Here is a 19,183-nt window from a genome sequence, read left to right on the forward strand (position 1 = left end):
TGGTCTGTAAACTGTTCTCCATTTCTTTTCCTGACCAAAAAATGCTATTTTCATTTAAATTGAAATGTTCTGAAAAATGGTAGATTTTGACTAAAGTTCCTGGGGGGATGGAATTTGAAAGAATGTTGTCAGAAATTTTGTTTTGGAAAGTTTTGAAATTTCATTTTTAATTTTATTTATTTTTATGTTTATTGTGTGTGTTATTTTACATTATTTCATAACATGTCAGTAGTAGTACATAACATGTACTGCTGAGATGTCTTAATAAGGCATAATATAACAGCTGAAATATGCTGTTTTATTTATTTTAAAAAATTAGAGATGGTTGCTACTTAGTACTGAATGAAACATCTTATCTGTTTCTAGATCAAAGTGTAGCAGCAACTGCCCTTAATAGTTTAAAAAATAATAATAATAAATTGTATGTACTACTGCTGCTGATGTATCATAAAATAATAAAAAGAATATAAACATTCAAATAATAAAATTCAAAACAACATTTTGAAATTCCAAAATTGATTATTTTTTTGTAAATTCAATTCCAGGAGAAATTTCAAAAATATTTTTGTTCTGAATCAGAATGAAAACAAATTCCAAAATTTATCATAGAATAGGAATTTGGAGCTTGAACCAGCTCTGCCTGTCTTGTCTGTACCTTTTCATTTCTCTTTCTTTATTATTAAGAGCTGATCCAAAGCCCATTGAAGTAACTGGAAAGACTCCCAGTGACCCTCTAATGCTGAGGAGGAGAGGTGGTTTGGAACCATTGGACAGAGTAGTGAGTCCCCCTCATGTAACCCCCTGCTCCTGGAAACCCTTCCTGACCCCTCAATCACATGATGAGGTTTCGTACACCCAGTTCTACTGGGCTGGGAGCCACCAGGGGGTGAAGCTTGTTATCTGGAGAGAGGTCAGAGAAGGAACAAACACAAGGTGTACGGCACAAAGGAGGTGAACTGGTGGCAGAAAGAAGGTGGGCAGAGCATGGAAGGAATTTGATCCCGAGAGAGTTTTGGGTAGGTTTGTTTTCTGGGAGGAAGTGCTGTGGTAGATAAGGGGCAAAAGTGGAAGAATAGGAGGGAAAGATTACAAGGAAGAGGAAATGGAGAGGAAGAGGGAAGGATGGATGGAATGGGGAGAAAAAGATCCAGATCTAGAGGAAAAGAGGGACGTCAGGAAGTGGTAGAAGGTTCAAAATGTGTTTAGGGTAGAAGAACAGAAGGAGTGAAATGTGTTTACCTGTCTCCATCTCCTTAGCACAGCCCAGCTAGTTTGAACAATCTTGCCCTCAATGCTGTATGTAGTGACTCCTCTCCCTTGAGCTGATTGTACACAGTGTATTTATGGTAAATCTCTTTGAACTTCCCCAGTAAATCTTGGGAGATTGTGTGGGAGCTCTGCAATTACTCATTTTCCACCTGAATGATTTCCTTCTCTTGGTTGTGCCAATCTCCCCTCTCCTCCACTACCTTCCTCAGAACAGTACATTCAGTGTACCATGTTTTGTGACATGGTAATTAAAATGAACTGTTGTAGGTAGTAAAGCTTTCTTGAATCCACAGTTTACGGTGATTTGCCCTTAGCAGAAGAATTATAGGCACTGTCTCACTCTTGTCTGTAAATTCAGCAACATGCTCAAATAACTCAAGCAAACTTGTTAGAGATTTCCTTTGACTCCAATCAGTCTATAGTACAAACATTATAAAACTCTGTGGGCCTGATCCTTGGTGACTATAAGCTCCATTGAATCCAGCTTACACCAGCTGAAGATCTGGTCCTATGCTGTTAATGTGTTTTAAAAACTGTGACTGCTTACATGTATTTGCAGTATCTAAAATCTGGCTCACTAGGATGGCATTTAAGAAAAAAGAATGAAAGGCAGATTCTTTTCTATGTATGAATATTTTAGAAAGTGAATAAAGAGATGAAATGCACAGTGATAAAATGAATACTAATTCACAAATGGTTGACACTGTCATGGGCATAACAATCCTTCATTAACAGTAAGAACTGCACCAGCCTGCTACATTCTTTCACCTTAGCAAGCTACTCAAACTTTCACCAAAGGCTTTCCTGATCTTCTACCATCCCCTTGTTTTGGGATGGTAACTTTTATTTGTGGTATGCAGACTATTATTTAAATAACACGCTAATACCTGTGATATAGGAGGTCAGGGAGCAGTGGGAGAGTGGTGGAGGGGAGATATGTAAACCCTAGGCTAATTAAGGTGTGGCTCCCTGTAGACTAGGGAGGGTTACTACAGGTTAATTGGAGCACCTGTAGTCAATGAAGGCCCTGGAAGGAATCTAATGAAACCTTCAGGCAGACAGGGTGTGCGAGGAAGGAGAGAGGATTGGAGCTTGGAAGTGTGTTGTGAGACTTGAAAGACCAGATGACTGAAGTAAGGGAGACTCCCTCCCCCAGCATCTAAGGACTGAGGATAACTCCATCCAAGGGGGAAGAAGGTAACTAACCCATAGGGGTTAAGGCTCAGAGTGAGGAGCAAGCCCAGACCTCTCCCCTGCTTCCCTCCTCTACCACCTTCCCGGGCCACTAGTGGGGCCCTTGGTGCCCCAAGAGCAGGGGCAAGGGGTGGCATTTTAGCCCCCTGCCAAGAAAAGTGCAGGACCCACCATACCAACATTGCCATCTTATCACATAGCTTCAGGGATCCAGTTCAGTATATCAGAGTCCACTGGGAAAATATTAATTGAATTCATGTCTGATTGTACTCCCACTGAAGTCAGTGGGAGCAGAATCAGGCCCTTAGAAAAGTTCCAGACCTGTACTTGTCTCCTATTATAACATTCACATGCAGAACGAATCTAAAAGTGACAGAAAAGGCACTAATAATCTTGGCAAGGGAATGTGAGCTAGTCTCAATAGAGGTATTTTATGTTTTCAAAAGAAACAGATTCTAACATGTAGTCTCTGTTTGTGCAGTTTTGTGGTATTTAAAGAGCTTTTAATTAATTTGCTATCCTATCACAATATGCCCTGGTTTGTTTTGTAGAATTATACTGGCATCACACCTGCTTTATGGCTGTTGAGCATTCAAGAACAGATTTTCTTCCCCTCTGGTTCATTATCTCAACACAGCCCAAGCATCTGAGCTTTGGGCATATCAGATTCTTTTATTTGTTTCCCTCTGAAGCAGGACTGCAGCTCCCTTTTAAAAACATAATTGCTGTGGAGGGACATGGTGCACTGCCACTTTCAAATTGCGTGCCTTCCCATGTCATTGCAAATTTCAAAATCAGTGCAAAAGCAACCAGGACAAGTCCAGCTGATGTTCATAGAATTTACACGGCGGCAGGAATAAACTGAGACGCTAGATAAAAACAATCCTGTTGCCTAACGCTATTGAATTATATTGTTGTTGCACTCAAAATAGACTTGTTGCTGCATGCTACAAAGGAAGACCCAGCCGCTGTCCTGAAGAGCTTATGGTCCGGAATGAATATTTATGTTTCTATTAAGTGGTACATTGAAAATAATAACAGGACACATCTACCTTATCAGCCTATTGAATTTGTAAGTAAACTAAGCTCCCCAGTCTTCCTGGAATATTTAGCTACAAATGCTTCTAGTGTCGAGTTCAACAGCTACCGTACTATCAAAATGTTCAGATCCAAGGTGTGCTGATCATAGCGTATGGGGGAATCTGGTCTCTGTTTTTCTCAACATCCAGTGCATACAAACTGCAGCTGCTAACACCATCTTCCTTGCTTGCCATGCCGATCATGTTGCTTCTCTTTTTGAAGGCCCAGTTCAGCAATGCATTTATGCACTTTGCTAGGTCATAAGTCCAGCTGCATTCAGGGCATAGGCAGCCATGACCATAGTGTGCTGTGCCAGCTCTTCTCCTACTAAGCCATAGAATTTGGTGGTTCCCTTGTGCTCTCCCCGGTCTATAGCCACCTGCTGTCTCTGGTCTTATACTGAGATTGTGAGCTCTTTGGGAGAGGGACCATCTTTTTGTTACAGTTGTTACGTCTGCACTGCACCTAGTACAATAGTACTGGACTGGGGTGTCTATGCACAACCACAGTCTGAATAAAACTAAAATGCTTATGTTTTGCTGAATCAAGACCTGACTCCCTCCACTGGCCATCTCTTCTCCATTTCATCAAATTCAAGCTTCTTGTTCTGCTTAACCTGCCAAGTCTTACTTAACTCTGCCTCTCTAACTACTTATCTGTTCTTCTTTCATTTCACATCGTCCTCGCCCCCTCCTCTTTGCCAGCTTGTTCCTCCCATTTGCTTCTCACCAGTATCTCTGTGGGTACGTCTACGCAGCGATGTAAGCCAGGGATCAAGCCTATCCCCTCTTGCATCGACACATCAATTGCGTTAACCTAGGGCTCGGACCTAGGTTCCAAGGACCCTGCAGGGCTGGAGGGTCTGAGCCCATGTTAAGCTGGGACCTAGGGTCAGAACCCTATTGCTTTCCTGCATGCACACAGCCTTGGCTTCACTCAGGTCCCAGAAGTCTTCTGGATGCATCCCAGAGTTCCTGGGGGCAACTTTCTTCGTTCTCTCTATGCCAACAATCTGTGGTGCAGTCTGTTGCAAATGGATGCCACGCCTCCCTTTGCAAATGGACATGGGTGCTGGAACTAGGAGTGCTGGGGGTGCTGTTGCACCCCCGGCAAGAAGTAGTTTCCATCACATACAGGGTTTACAGTTTAGCTAAATGGCTCTCAGCACCCCCACTATACAGATTGTTCCAGCGCCCCTGCAAATGGCAGCAGCTCAGATCAGAGTTAACCCATTGTCTGCTGAACACTGGTTTGCAAACACACTATCTGAGAGTCTGCAGGGTTCTCAATGGAGATGGATCAGAAGAAGCTTTTTGCAAAGAGATCTGCTTCCTGCTCACAAGAGCATGGCCAGTTTTTGGTGAATCTGTGGAGCGAGGCCAGTAAAACAGTGGACTTCAGCAAAATCACAAGGAGTGACCACGCATACCAGCAGATAGCTAAAAAGCTGGCAGCTCTGCAGATTTTCCAGACTGGTGATCAGTGTGGGGAACAAATTATGATGCTGAAAAGCAAATACAGGAGACCCAGGATAAAAATTGCACCAAAGGCAACTCGCCAGCAACATGCCCATTTTAGGATGACTTTGACCAGGTCCTGGGCACTGTGCCCAGCACAGAGCCTACTGTGCTTCATAATGACCTGGTGAGCTGGGATTGAATGCTGCTGGCCCCCGAATCCAGCATGGGGACTGACTGCAGCCAGCAGCAGGCTCCCAGCCAGGATCATAAAGTGAGTCTTGTAATGATACCAGTCCCAGGGCAGGCTGTGGATCAGGCTCAACAGCACGTCCCTGCGGCTTCCTGCAGTTCCCATTGGCTAGGAATGGCGAACCGAAGGCACTGGGAGCTGCGGGTGGCCATGCCTGCAGATGGTCAATGTAAACAAACTGTCTCACAGCCGACCAGCAGATTACCCTGCCAGGCCACGTGTGGCCTGCAGGCCGCAGGTGGCCCTCCACTGCTCTAAGCTCTTGTGCTGGGGAGTCTGTGATACTGAACGGGCAGGCAAGGAGAATGCTTTTGTGAATGCAAAAGTTTATTGTTTGACCCTTGGCACTGTCTCTCTGCTGTGGTACATACATTCCATTTTCACCTTTTTAAATACAGTTGGTGCGGATTGATGTTTGGGAAGGGTGCTGGGGAAGGTGAAAAGCAGAACTCTATATTTCTTTGGTGAAAGCTACTTCATTAAGTGCATTAACACCCTCAGTTTCTTTCTGTCCTATTACAGTGCAAAAGGTAAACCCCTCCATGGCAAGACAGTATTCCTGTGTATTGCAAATGCTTTCCTGGCAAGAAACCACTTGGATGGCTAGGGCTTGGGGTGGGACATTCTATAGTAACCAGCTATTTGCTGTGCACTGACATGACATTTAAAACACATTTTGCTGAGTTAAGTGTGCAAAGCTGGGCTTCAGTTACCTTTTCCTATTCCAGTGCTTGTGCTCCCAGGTTACTCTGGTAGCGTCCTCACTGTGTCGGAGTCATATCTGTCAGAGAACTGCACTTGCGCCCGGCTGCTTCGCTGTGAAGTATGACAGTCCTCAAGACTAGACAAATGCAGAGACAATAATTATTCTGGGGGTGAATTAAAGCTATTCTCCAACAAGGCAAATAAAATGTCAGTAAATTCCACAGCACCAAAAGCGATCACCGCTGAGCTCAAAGAAGCATGCGGCATTTCAGCCCAAAGGGTAAGTAAACACTGTGGCACTGGGCCTTTACAGAAAGGGGAGGCATACAGCTGTATTTTCCAATCTGCTTCACTTTGTGCTGCTTATACAGCTTTGCTTGATCGTCTTGGAGAACGGAGTCCTAAGGCATTCACGTGATATTAGAAGGAACCCAACATGGTTGCTGCTGCTGGGCATCCTATCAGCAAATTTCAAGTTCATATGCTCTATGAAGCTGCTTTTTAAAAATCCCAGCTCCCTAAGTGCATAGGGCATTATTCAAAGCCCACAGCAGAATGATTCAGGGGCTAGGGTGCTAGCCTGGGAACTGGGAGCTTTAACATCAATTCCCTGCACTGCCACAGGTTCTCTTTGTGATGCTGGGTAAGTCCCTTAGCCCCTGAGGGTATGTCTACACTGCAAAGTAAGCCCAGGGTTACTAGAACTCGAGGTAGTTTTTAACCTAGGACTCGAGCATCTACACTCCTTTGTAACCTCCGGTTAGGAATTGTTGAACTCTGGGTCCCAACCTGGGGCAGCAACATCTACTCTGCATTATGTGGGCCTCAGTGCAACTGCCCATATCCCAAACGTCCTAACGCCCTCCCAAAATGTGGCCTCTCTAGCCCTTTGTTCATGGTGCAGTATGGGAAAACTTGATTTCCACCAAACTTGACTGTCTAGAGGAGAAAGAAAGTCGGCCTGTGGGATAGTGGGATGCTTTTTGTGGACTTCCAGAGCACGAGTCCAGTGGGGCTGTGTCTGCACTGCACAGCAATAGAGCTTGAACCCCGAGTCCTGTCTTGACTCGGGCTTGGATCCTCCACTCCATGGAATCCTGGGACCCTGGGTTAGCATGATTTATGTGTAGACGGAAGGGAGGTTAGGCTTGAGCCTGAGTTCCAACACTGGCTTACTTTGCAGTGTAGACATACCCTCTGTGTCTCAGGTCCCAATCTGTAAGTGAGGATAACTATACTTCCTACCTCACAGGGGTACTCTGAGGATAAATACATTATAGTCTGTGAGGCACATGGATACTGCAGTGACAGGAGCCAGATAAGTACTTTAGATTGAAGTAATTGGGACCATTCTTGTGGCATTAGTGGTCTTTGGATCAGGCCCAGAGAAATTCAGTTTGAAATCCGAATGATAGGCATTAGCAAACTGTCCACCCTGCATGTCTGATGTGTGATTGTCCACTCAGTGCTCTGAGGTGCACAGCTCCAGATAAGTGCTATTGGATCAATGTGTGAGCAAAGTATTAGGGAAATTCATTGTAAAAAGGTACAGTACAGCAACAATAAGGCTGAGCGTATAAATGCACCCAAGTTAGGACATTTGAAGTTCCTGTTTCCGTGGGTGTAATACAGACCATCATGTGTAATCATATTCGCGCTCAAAGGAGCAAATTATAACCCTGATCCTCAACTGTTTTCAAGCACTGCTCTGGGAAGATCATCCCAGTGTAGGCTGGATCATCTGATGTCATTTTTTTTGCAGCATAGAGACCATGACTGTGGAAAGGGGGATATAGTCAGGACTTCTCTGTGCTTCAGTGGTCTCCAGTTGCCATATTGGCCCTAGGGGCGATTTGGAGGCTGGCATCAATTAAAGCAGCCTGACGGCTGAGATCCTTCTTGCTCTGGAGCAGCAGTATAGCACACTGCCAGCAGTCTGATCAGTAGAGCACAAAGGAAGTTTAAAGCCACTTATGCACACACCTCTCAACTGTGCTCTGCTCTCCTTGACGGCTTCTGAGGACTGGGCCCCATATTTGCGCTGAGAGCCATAGCTTTGCATAGCCTGACTTTTGGGCCATCCAATTCTGAGCTGTAATGTTGCATTAATGTAGGGAGTTTTGGTTTGTTTTGGCTTGGGCTTTTTTTTTTTCTCTCTGAGGGCCAGATTTTCAAAGGTATTTAGGCATCTTTACATGATTTCAATGGGTGTTAAGGGCCTAACTTGCTTAGATGTTTTGAAAATCTCTCTAGGTGCCTTACTGGATTCTAAATGCTTAAATACATTTCAATATCAGGCCTGACGATCTTCCTTTCTTTTTTCTTTCTGTAACATACAATCTGAAAACTATATTGACTCTAAATACAAATCTAATTTATGACCATTTTCAGAATGGTACAATACTGATCAAAAAGCAAACTCATGTCTTTTTATATACTCAAAGATGAATAAACATGTGGGATTCTTTTTTGCAGTCCAGAGCATGATTCTCAGACACTAGCGTAGTAACTCATAAATAAATTATGAGACCTGAAATGCTGGCAGTGAATCAGGGACATGTCAAGAATTTAAATGCGCTATTAAGCTGAAAATGATCCTTGCAATGTGCTGGAAGGAAACTTAAGATAATAAAACCCCTGCGCACAGCAAGTTTGATATCCTTGTCTCTGATGCAATACATGAAAATAAATAATTGGGAGCGATATGGAGTGTAACTTTTTTTTTCATTAGGAATATGCAATTAAATAAATTGACAAGCACAAGTAATATTCATCCTGTTACCACTGCAACTTGGAAATAAATTCAAGGAGAAAAGACATTCATGAGAATTCCCCAGCACAAGCTGCTATATCCTCCTTAAAATCCTTCCTCCAGACCTCCTCCTGCTGTGATCTCTGCAATAAAATGTCACCAGATAATGGTTAGATTGGGATAATGGCAGAGATCTCTCAGACTTCTTTTTTTTTTTTTGTTACTCTTATCTGATGGTTAGAAAAGAAGCAACTCAAAACTGCTGTGATAACATGTGAACACACACACTTGTTGTTTCTCTTGGCCTTCCCCCTTCTGATTGTTTGATACTCATTCTTGCATCCTGTTGTAATCAAGGGACAGATACCTTACTTGTGGAGTATAGTGCTGCTTGGTGTGAGTAAAGTTATAGGAATTATTCCACATAAGAAAGGGTGGCAGAATCTGTCTCAGATTGTAAGCACTTTGGGGCAGGACAGCCTTTCATTATTTGTTTTGCCTACCACAATGAGACCATGATCCTGAGTGGATTTCTTAGTTGCTATTGTATTGCAAACATCAAAGAATAATAACAATAATGCTAGTTTCAGAGTAACAGCCGTGTTAGTCTGTATTCGCAAAAAGAAAAGGAGGACTTGTGGCACCTTAGAGACTAACCAATTTATTAGAGCATAAGCTTTCGTGAGCTACAGCTCACTTCCTCAGATGCATCTGAGGAAGTGAGCTGTAGCTCACGAAAGCTTATGCTCTAATAAATTGGTTAGTCTCTAAGGTGCCACAAGTCCTCCTTTTCTTTTTAATAATGCTAGTGTAAATGGACTTGGGCTGTTGTATAGAATAAATCTGTGACCTCGCTGTTCTTTATTGCACTCTGGTAGGCTGCTCTTCATGGGAGTTAGGTGCACTTAGTAGAAATCAGTGGCTTTGTAAGACAAGTTCACTGACTGTCATTACTATCAGCAGAAAGGTAAATAATGTAATAAATACTAAATATACTAATTCTTGAGTTAGCAGAATAAAATTTGATTAAATTTCATACATGTAAACCTCAGGAATTTCTGACAATTAGTACAAGCATGCATTTTACACAAATAAACAGCATAATTTACATCATGCTCTGTTCTCACCTATCTAGGAAACACCATTTTGCAAAACAGGTTCAGCATGATTGGAGGGTAAGCAAGATTTCAGGGTCTAAGTCATCTTTAACCATGAGAAACCAGGATGAACTCTGTGGTGTTTGGGGGGTACGTGGACAGATTATCACACAGCTGCCTACTGTGGGGTTCTTTCACTTTCCTCTGAAGCATCTTGTGCTGGCGAACTGTCTGCAATGGGACACTGGACTAGTTGGACCATAGGTCTGATCCAGTATGGCAATTCCTATGTGCCTAAATAAAAAAACAGTAAAATAAAAAAAAAACAGTAGAGAAAGGGCAAAATTCTGTCCTGTCGTGCACAAGTGCTTTGGGCCGGAGGGAAAAAATGCACAGGGAGCTTTGTCTCCCCAAACACCCCTGCTAGGAGCAAGGCAGGTTATACTCCTTGGCACTTGCTTGAGCACTAAAAAAGGGGCCAGGCTAATACACTTTCTCTCCCAATGCTCCAAGTGGCATTGCCATCTGGCTTGCGGTGCAGGCCTCTAGCCTTCCTGTCCACATCTGTGGTCAGCAGCAGAAGCTGGGGCTTAATGAGAGAGGACACATGCTCCTTCACTTTGGATGCACAGTAAGGTGCATAGCTGAGCATGTTGCCTACTGTTGCTTTCTTAACCTGCACCAGCGAAAGGGGTCCTCAGCTCTACTGCTACTGTGCTCAGACTCTCCCACACATAGACATGTAGGCATGAGCACATCCCTCTCTTTGGTGAGTTAGGGCAGGATTTCATCCCAAACTGACACAAATATGGAGCACAGAAAAAGAAAAGGGACTGATCTTTAATTCCATCCCCAATAGATTCAAGATGGATCAGCTGACTATTAGGAGCTCATATGGAAGGAGGAGTGGTCAGCACAAGCCACCACACCTAGACACAGCATTGAGTGGCACCCTGCAGATATCATGGATGGATAGATGGGTATATAAAGGTCATGGTTGACTAGATGTCTTGCAAGAGGAGATGCTCCCTTTTTGGCCAGTTCTTGCTTACGTTTGGGGCTGCACTGGCTGGAGGTGGGCCAGATGGGCATAGCGCTTTGCGTAGCAGAGGAGTTAAACCAGGTGAAGTCATCTGAACTAGGGCTGATTCTAGCCCAAAATATAGGCCATAGTTGCAATTTGGAAGTTTTATGATATGTCCCCATTTTATGAGTGCATCCAATAGGCTGCTTTCTTTCTTTTTTTCATGCTGCTTCAGTCTTCCAGCTTCAGCTGTTTACTTTTTCAATCTCTTAAATTCAATCACAATAGCTGGTCTCTGCCTATTGCATTTTTATCATGTAGGCTTTTTATATTACTGTGTGCTAAAGGATAGTTCATGGCTTACAATAATTTTATTTAGCTTTGGCCTGCTTAACCAGACTACACAATATGTTATCTATTCTTCCACTGCTGATGAATATTATATTGCCCCCATAATATGGTTTTTACCTAAGAAAATGCTGTGATGATAGAAATTGCCAGGGGAGAAATAATAATTCATAAGCTGATCATGTCATTGTAATTGTGTTCTCCGATGAAAGAAGCTGTGAGAATATTAAAAATGCAAGAAAATTATTTCTCATTTTCCCCCATCTAGTGCTATGGAAATTGCACTTCTTTTGTTGGAAGGTGAAGGTCGAGAGCAATACATTCTCAAATTTAGCTATTCCTACTACCACCTACTCAACTCAGTAGTTTAGTGGGCATCAAAAAATGAGTTTGAGATATGGCAATCTTGTGTATTAGCTCTTTTTTTTTTTCTCAAAGGAAGTCTTGCTAATTCTCTTTTAAATTTAGGAGCAATGTACTACTACAGTTTTTACAGTGTCCAAGCTACAGGTTGTAATCGTGGGTTTTGTCTTGTTTGTGTGAATTAAGATTAAAACTTTATTGTAACCTTACAGAACTGGGCTGCATCTCTGAGGCCAAATTCCATGCTCTGTTGTAAATCTGATGTTACTCAACTGATTTAATTACCACTGGTAAAGCTGACATCCGTGTTTGGGCAGTTGAACTCTTGTCTTTGTAGAGAAGAAAAAAAAAAAGAGGCAGCTACTGCTAAAAGAGAGAATGTTACCATGTTGCAAGACAGTCCCCCAGCGTAGTAACTTCTGTAATGCAGATAGGTCCTTGATTTACATGTTTCACCTTTTGGATTTAAATTATTGGTTTAAAGGCACAGGCCCAACTCAATTTTGATTCTATTCAGTTTATAATGAAAAATATTTTCATTAATTTTGTGCACTTTTTTTTAAGTGAAAACAGTGGAGTGGAGCCATTTCCCTTCAATGCCTGAAACAAAAAAAACAGCACTCAACTAATGCATGAGAATGCAAAAATGAAACTGACTGGCCTATATTCATAGCATAATCTGACTGGGAAAAAATTTTATACTTTTAGTGGTGAAAATTAAATGAGATGTTTAAAATCCTTTCTCCATTAATAGTCTAAGGTGTTTCAAAAACCACTGAGGGATTACTTTTGAAATGTGATCAATACTAGAACTGTGCAAACTTCCTGCAAAAATGTAAGGTCAGACTCAAATATCCTAACTCACATTAAACACCACCAGAGCCCACAAGGGGTCCCACTGAAGTAAGGGTGATTATGTGAAGAATACACATCATCAGTGTGGTTTAATGTAGCTATGCCAATTTACAACAGCTGAGCAGAGCACTGGCCTATGGAGATGAACAAATATTGGGAGCAAACAGTATCTGAACTCTTCTGAACCTCGGAGGCTTGATTCAAGCTTTGGACTAAAGTTCAGTTCCATTCATACATTTTTGTATTACAAATGACCTACCTGATTGAAGATAACTCCTGAAAGATCTGTTTGTGTTTTGTTTACGTATGACCTAAATGGAGCTTTTGTTTTCCTCTATATTAATGCCTTTTTTAGATATGGAAAATGGCTTGACCATTAAGTTCATTATTTATTAGTTTAGTTAAAGAAAATATCAATTATTAAATAGTAATCATTACATTAACATTTCCAATAAGAGCTTTCAGTGGGCAGGGAAGTCTGAGCCACCTGTTGTGATTCAATAAGATATGGCCTATGCCTTCGAACTCCATAGGCAGGACACCCTTTCAGGTCAAAGAGCATTGCATATAAGAGATACTTGCAGGAATGTGCCTGGAGGAAGGATAAATCCTGTTAATGGAATTAATGTATAAATAATTCAAGAGACCACTCAAAGTAAGGGCTATAGGTGAGTCCTTTCTAAAGGATGCAGTAATGGATTTCCTTGAATATAGCACTAAGTACATAACTCTAGGCTATAATGGGAAACCATACTCACATATGCCTTACATTAGGCTGTGTAATTCTTGATAAAAATGTTGTCTATATTCTGGATTCTAATCCAATCTAGAAACTGATCACTCAAGAGACAAAAGCTCTTGTTAAGGGAGGCATGATCCAAATCTGAAGCTCTAGTGAAAAGGTTTCAATACAGGGATAAATATGGAGATGGGGATTAGGGCTAACCTACAACCTGGCAATCCAGGCCATTCAGCTAGCCAGCACCCAAACAGGTACTGATATATAAAGACATGTTGCTATTGCAGATGGATGCAGGATTCTAGATTACACTTCGCATGTGGGACAGGAGGAGTCAGACCTTGGCCTGAGGAGTGACAGGAAGATGTTTGATGTGTGACTTGCACAGACCAATCTGCTAAAAAGCATTCAGGCCCAGCAACATGTTCCAGTCACGTTGTCTCATGAGTAACAATACACCCCTGTTGAATGTAGTTAGCAGTTCTTATTTAAAGACATGGTTAGTATTTATTCTTATTTAAATGTTTATAGGATTCAATATAAAAGCATTAACCTTAACTACAACACTAGAAGAGAAAGAAATATACTTTCTCTTATGGGAAAGCAGTGTGGAATTTAACAGGAATGAAACCAATATAGTCCTATGGAAGTGTCATAAGGGCCTATAGAAAGGACCCCAAAAGCTACAGAGTTAGAGAATATCGTTCATTATCTTTTTTAAAAAAAAAAAACAAAAAACAACCATCCTACCTAACTCTATGGCAGGGACAAAAATTGCTATTAAATTATACAGGAGATTCCAAAACATTTCCTCTCTCTCAAAGGGAAGAAAGAGAGAATGAAAAATATAACAAAAACATGATGCATTTGGGAACACTCTTTTTTTGTCAAGAAACAGAATTTGTCGTTGGGTTTTCTTTTTCCTTGTCATATTATAACTGTTAGAAAAAAAATCTGTACTAAGACACACTTTCACATTTCCCGCCCCCCCAGTGCTGCCCCTCACACATGGGAGAAATTACCTGTAAACATGTTATCCTTCAAGTCCCTTCTTAAAACTGTGTTTTGCCATGGATTCTAAAAAAATACTTGACGTGAGTCAGTTGGTATGCTGAAATGAGTATTGTCACATTGTTTCCTTGTACATCCCCCATCTGTCTGTATCAACCAGTTGTCTCTTAGGGCAGATCTACACTTAAAACGCAGCAGTGGCATAGTTAGTCTGCCCTTCTCCCATCAATATAGCGATCTACACTGGGAGCGAGGTTGATATAACTGTGTTGCTCAGGGGTGGGGATTTTTCACACCCCTGACAGACACAGTTATACCAGTGTACGTTTACAGCGGGGTGGCCAAACTGTGGCTCGCAAGCCACATGTGGCTCTTTTACCATGAAAGTCCGGCTTGCAAGCCCCCTCCACCCCGCAGTCTCTGCCTACCAGACCTGAGGAGGGAGGGAAGAGCTCAGGTAGTTGGGTAGGGACTTCTCTCCAGTAGGGAGGAGGGTCTCCGGGGCTTCAGCCCTGCAAGGCACACCTGCCGGAGCTCGGGGCTTCAGGAGGAGTGAGGCTGAAGCCCCAGCTCCCAGCAGGTGTGCTCCGGCTCTCAAACTTCTGAAGATTGTCCTATGTGGCTTGGAGGGCTAGTAAGTTTGGCCACCCCTGGTTTATAGTGTAGACCTGGCCTTATACTTGGATTGTAAGCTGTTGGGAGGAAGGGCCATTCTTTTGTTCTGTGTTTCTACAGCACTTAGCACAATGGATTCCTACTCCCTGACTGGGGCCCCAGACATGACTGCAGTACGCATATTTTTAATACTAATAAAGAGACATCTAGAGTTTTATTTAAGGAGATATTTCAATAATTAGCCTGCAGTGTTACCCAATAGTCTAGCTGGCTAGACAACAGTAATGGGAGTTTTCTAAAAGTCTGAGCTCTACAAAGCAACAGTTAAAATGGAAAACGTAGTTACCTAATGGGCAAGTCATGCCTATTTTAACTGGTAGTGTATACAGAAGATTACAAATAGGCAACTTCTTGGTTTCTTCAGCTAGATATTGTGTTAAAATAGTGTAACAGCTGTCGACAACATTCCATGTTTTGTACGTGCCCCTGTATTGCAATTCAGTACACTGAAGTTGGAATGAACAGTGTCTTTTAGACTTCTGTTATACCTGTGCCAAATCCACACTACTTCACCCTAAACTCCCAATTCGAGTTTTGGATTCAAAAGAACCACAAATCTCAGTTGTATCTTCTGGGAAAACCAGCAGGAATCTGGATGAAACAAACTTGTAAAAATGTAACAGGTCCACTGTCTCCTTGTTCTTTTCTCTTCTCCTCCATGTGTCTTTCTCCAAGCTCCCTCTGGTGTCTCGGTTATGTTCAGCATTTACTTACTCCTACTCTGTTCATGGCCTGATTCTGCAATGTTTCCTCATGTTGAGTAACACTTACCATTGGTGTCAGTGGGATTAGTCTGAGTATATTCATGTGTGACATGTGAGTGTCCGGACTTCAGAAGGAGGTCCTCAGCATTAGACACAACACTAAGTTGAAAACACTGAGTTTTTTCTCCTTCAGGCTAATACCATTGAAATAAGAGTTTCATGTGATTACTGAAAACAGTTGAAATTGCCTGAAACCATAAATCCCTTCCTGGCACCTGAAACAGCTCGGGTTTACTCAAAACTTGGCACAATATGACCATTAAGTAACACTGGCCCAAGTTCCAGATTTGTAATTAAGCCCCAGACTGGATAAACTCCTCCCCCCCCCGTGTTTCCAGGTTTTATTATGCAAGTTTTGATCCACTTTAGTATTTTCACTAATAAGGGGAGAACTTGAAATGTTCAAATAATCAGCCAAAAGTTTCCCTTGGCAAACTGTCTGAACCTCTGAAATCTACCACATTGGGGTGGAAATCTCAAAAGAACAGGATTTCTGAGGAGATTTCCAGTCCTTCATTTGGGTTATTAAAGCCTTTCCTGTGGTGTTTCCAGTCCTGGCTAGAATAGAGAAGTGAGGAAAAACGTAAGAGAATTGGGGAGAATGTGACAAGGGAGTTAAACTTTTTTTGAATTCTAAAAATTGTTTACTTGTTTCTAGAGGATGATAATTCAGGGCATTTAATATTTTATATGAATGAATTTAGTTTTAGGAACCTGTCCCAACCAGCACTCTATAGCCTTAGACTCTGCTGCTTGCACTTATCACCTTGTGTATTTTATTTGTGATTTATTCTTCTACACTGTATTAACATTTCACAAGATTTTGCTAACGTGATTCAAGAGTCCATTGTTAACTATCCCAGTGAAGGATGTATTTAAATGCAGGAAAGTTAACAAGGAGATTAGTAAAAAGAAAAGGAGTACTTGTGGCACCTTAGAGACTAACCAATTTATTTGAGCATGAGCTTTCGTGAGCTACAGCTCACTTCATCGGATGCATACTGTGGAAACTGCAGAAGACATTATATATACACAGAGACCATGAAACAATATCTCCTCCCACCCCACTGTCCTGCTGGTAATAGCTTATGCTATCTTCTATTCCTAGAACAAAAACGCCACTTAGCCTGTCTTACTCTTCCATCTCCAGAGTTAGCAAATTGGCTAAAGTATAACATCACTATTCTTATCCAATTAAAGGTGCAGTCCTGCAAATTAAGGAGGGAGGTGTTCTTTATGCTAATACTGCTAAGACTCAAAGGCCTCATCTCAATGCCATCATTGGGAATAGTTTTGTGGTATTAACAAATATAATCTCACCATAGAGGGGAAGCATTGCCTTCTGGCAAGCAGTTACTTTAGGATACTGGGTCCCTGTTTCCCCTTTTCCCCAAACCTACAGCTACCTTAGCACCAGCTGGGGGTTTCAAGTCAAATGGGGTATTTAAAAATGGAAGAAAAATGCATTATTTTTCTCTGATGCTTTGCTTTTTAAGAATCACTTGTTGGACAGATACAACAAGTAGCTTTAGCTTACCCCTTAGCTTTTGTTCTTACAACATAAATTTTTCAAACGATATATCTAATCACCTATATCTAAAATGACTGACCTGAAGTCTATATGGGTACCCTTAGGCTGATTTCAATAAGCTATCTATTGTCATCACCTTTATTACAAGGGTCCTTCTCCAGAGAACAAATACATCCTAACGGCAGAAATCCCACTGTGATATCAGCACATTGTAGTGCTATTTGCTAACTCATTTAAAAATAATGAAGTTGCATCGTCTACTGTGTTATGATAAAAGGTATGAGGCACTGCTGTGAAATGGGATTTGGTTTAAAGTACAGTCTGGTAACATACCCTATTAAAATGACATTGTAGGGTGCTATATTTATGTGCTCCGTGACTTCCAGATCACATTTGCTCATTAACTAGCCAGAAGGTAGTTTTCCTAACCTTCAGCACTGCAGACATATCCGAGAGTTAGATATTAAGCTGTGCTCTGACTCTCTTTTATATTATCAGAAATAAACGGGGGTGGGGGATTAAGATTTAAACTCAAAGGGTAAAATCTTCAGTGAAGATAATGGAAATTTTGCCATTGACTTCAGCGTAGCCAGGATTTCATCCAAGGTTTCAAGACTTGCAATCAAAACATTTCTCTATCCACCCCTCACTCCTCTTTTCTCTGGGGTAAGGTGCCAAAATAACCCCTCCCTCTTCCTGGTTGCATGGAGTTGTTGGGAAGATACTACTCTTTCCCTTTGGCGACTGAGAGGGTTCTATCATCATGTCTCCTTTTGACTTAGATCTCTCCATCCAACTCCAGCTTCATAAGGGGAGTTCTTTTTTGTTGCTAATTCAGTTGCTCTCATAGAGGTATTGGTTCTCCAGCACTAACAATAATTCAAGCTAGTTTGGTCAGTAAAACAAATAGATATGAGTAAAAAATACCCAGGGAGCCAATCTATTGAGCAAAGAAAGTGATGACAGTTTTACATGGTTTTCTAGCCACTCAAACCTTAAGTGTACCTTTATAATCCTGGTCAGTTAGATGAACAATAGATCCATTTTAATGGAGCACTTATTCCAGATCATTTATGATCTGGAATAAGTGGTAAACAGTGAGGTGGCAAAATTTGCAGATGATACAAACTACTCAAGATAGTTAAGTCCCAAGCAGACTGCGAAGAGCTACAAAAGGATCTCACAAAACTGGATGACTGGGCAACAAAATTGCAAATGAAATTCAATTTGATAAATGCAAAGTAATGCACATTGGAAAACATAATCCCAACTCTACATCTAAAATGATGAGGTCTAAATTAGTTGTTACCACTCAAGAAAGAGATCTTGGAGTCCTTGTGGATAGTTCTCTGAAATCATCCACTCAACGTTCAGCAGCAGTCAAAGTGAACAGAATGTTGGGAATCATTAAGAAAGGGATAGATAAGACAGAAAATATCATATTGCCTCTATATAAATCCATGGTACGCCCACATCTTGAATACTGTGTGTAGATGTGGTCACCCCATCTCAAAAAAGATATATTGGAATTGGAAAAGGGAAACAAAAATGATTAGGGTATGGAACGGCTGCCATATGAGGAAAGATTAATGAGATTGGGACTTTTCAGCTTGGAAAAGAGACAACTAAGAGGTCTATAAACTCATGACTGGTGTGGAGAAAGTAACTAAGGAAGTGTTATTTATACCTTCTCATAACACAAGAACTAGGGGTCACCTAATGAAATTAATAGGCAGCAGGATTAAAACAAAAGGAAGTATTTCTTCACAAAATGCACAGTCAACTTGTGGAACTCCTTGCCAGAGGATGTTGTGAAGGCCAAGACTATAATAGGATTCAAAAAAAGAACTAGATAAATTCATGGAGGATTAGCCAGGATGGGCAGGGATGGTGTCCTTAGCCTCTGTTTGCCAGAAGCTGGGAATGGGCGACAGGGGATGGATCACTTGATGATTACTTGTTCTGTTCATTCCCTCTGGTGCACCTGGCATTGGCCACTGTCAGAAGACAGGATACTGGGGACTAGGTGGACCTTTTGGTCTCACCCAGTATGGCCGTTCTTGTAT

The 19,183-nt window shown here is 41.7% G+C and overlaps 1 protein-coding gene across 2 annotated transcripts in view; it reads left to right on the forward strand.

Moving 5' to 3' along the window:
* Nucleotides 1-19,183, forward strand: part of PCSK2 (proprotein convertase subtilisin/kexin type 2) — a 195,428-nt gene that overhangs the window by 160,577 nt on the left and 15,668 nt on the right. The window lies entirely within an intron of this gene.

This window comes from Lepidochelys olivacea, assembly GCF_965140295.1.
Source record: "Lepidochelys olivacea isolate rLepOli2 genome assembly, chromosome: 3".
NCBI lineage: Eukaryota > Metazoa > Chordata > Testudines > Cheloniidae > Lepidochelys > Lepidochelys olivacea.